Source organism: Arabidopsis lyrata (assembly GCF_000004255.2).
Source record: "Arabidopsis lyrata subsp. lyrata unplaced genomic scaffold ARALYscaffold_716, whole genome shotgun sequence".
In the NCBI taxonomy this organism is placed as follows: Eukaryota; Viridiplantae; Streptophyta; class Magnoliopsida; order Brassicales; family Brassicaceae; genus Arabidopsis; species Arabidopsis lyrata.
The window spans coordinates 3,343-4,853 of record NW_003302097.1 but is presented as its reverse complement, the minus strand read 5'-3'; the positions used below and the strand labels follow the sequence as shown (position 1 = coordinate 4,853).

The following is a 1,511-nucleotide window of genomic DNA, read 5'->3' as shown; positions in this document are numbered from 1 at the left end:
CCTATATCATGGCGGACAAGAAGCACGGACTTGTTCTCTTTCATCGGCCGAGGCCGAGTATAGGTCTATGGCTGACATTACTAAGGAGCTTCTTTGGATAAAGGCTTGTTTACTTGACTTCCGAGTTCCTCATTTAGCTCCAATGTCGTTATTTTGTGATAATCAAGCTGCTCTTTATATCGCCGCTAATCCGGTTTTTCATGAACGGACAAAGCATATTGAGGCTCAATGTCATTTCATTCGCGATGAGATCCAACGTGGGGTCATCACTACGCAGCATGTGTCTACAACGATTCAACTTGCAGACATATTTACCAAGGCGCTTGGTGCGAAAGAATTCTCATATTTTCTTGGCAAGTTGGGCATTTTGGATCTTCATGCTCCAACTTGAGGGGGGGTATTAGATGAGAATATATGTTAATATTGAGTTGTCCTTTTTGGTCTTTTATGTGTATATCGTAGATACATGTTCTAGGTTAAATCCTGGTGTATAAATACAGCTCTAGGAGCTTAAGAAGTAATCAGAGAAAACTTTTCCAAACTTGTGTGTTTCTCTACAATGCATGACCCTGCCACCGTCACACATCTTCAAAGCTTCGGTGTGCTGAAACGAAATAGAAGAAGCAAACCAAATTAAGAAAACAATCACTTTGTTCTTCACTGGAATTAGCTTTGATGAAATTTTCAATTCAATATGATTTCTGGAGAAGAGAGAAGAAACCTTGTTTTTACAACAGAGATGCGCGGATAGTTCTACATTAAACATATTTGTCTTTCTAACTCCAAGTTTTCAATGCTCTTATGCCTAGGGTTGAACTGAAGAACACTCTTGATATCCCCTGCTCATACAGACGATCGAATCTAAAAACGTGAAACAAATCTACTACTAATAATGAGGTCATTGAAACGTCTCCAGTGGATTGATTCTCGATTCAATCAAGGGATCCAAAGCATATACGTAGATAAAGTATTTGTATAATAAGAAGACAGGGAATGGAGGTTACTTCAAAAATTCCGGTCGATGGGCTCGTTGCGGTGATGAATGAAACTCCATTCGCATCTTCAATCCGAGCGAAATTATTTGATGAGAGGAAGGTGATGAGAGGTTTTGTTTACGAAGAAAAAGGGAGATTATGACTTTATGAGGAAGCCGAGTCGTTCAAACTTATCTAATTGGCAAGTAAATTTCAAAAGACAAAACAAAAGAAAGAACTTGTAAAGAGAGCTACGTGGCCACAGTTTTTTGGGTTGCTGATGTGGCATGATTTTAGGAACTCTTTAGTTTGCTGATGTGGATGGTGTGAGAAGCCTCACTGAATTCCTTTTATTAGTAAGAGATTATTATAATTCTTGTTATATAATTTCTGCATTTTTTTTTGGGATTTTTAATTGAAAATGGCATGAATTGTAAATAAGGAAATTTTATTGGTTTTAAAGTCTTTTTAAAATTTTTTAAACCTTTCTAGTAAAGATTTTTTTCACTAAGCCTTTTTATTGTGATTTTTTTCCCT

At 36.9% G+C, this 1,511-nt stretch overlaps 1 long non-coding RNA gene across 1 annotated transcript; it reads right to left on the bottom strand.

The window, feature by feature from the left end:
• Nucleotides 1-559: 559 nt before the first annotated feature.
• LOC110227954 lies at nucleotides 560-1,180 on the bottom strand. Its single transcript, XR_002331582.1, has 3 exons — nucleotides 1,005-1,180; nucleotides 722-839; nucleotides 560-604 (listed from the first exon to the last, which is right to left on the bottom strand). It is a non-coding gene; the product is annotated as an uncharacterized LOC110227954 (long non-coding RNA).
• Nucleotides 1,181-1,511: the final 331 nt, after the last annotated feature.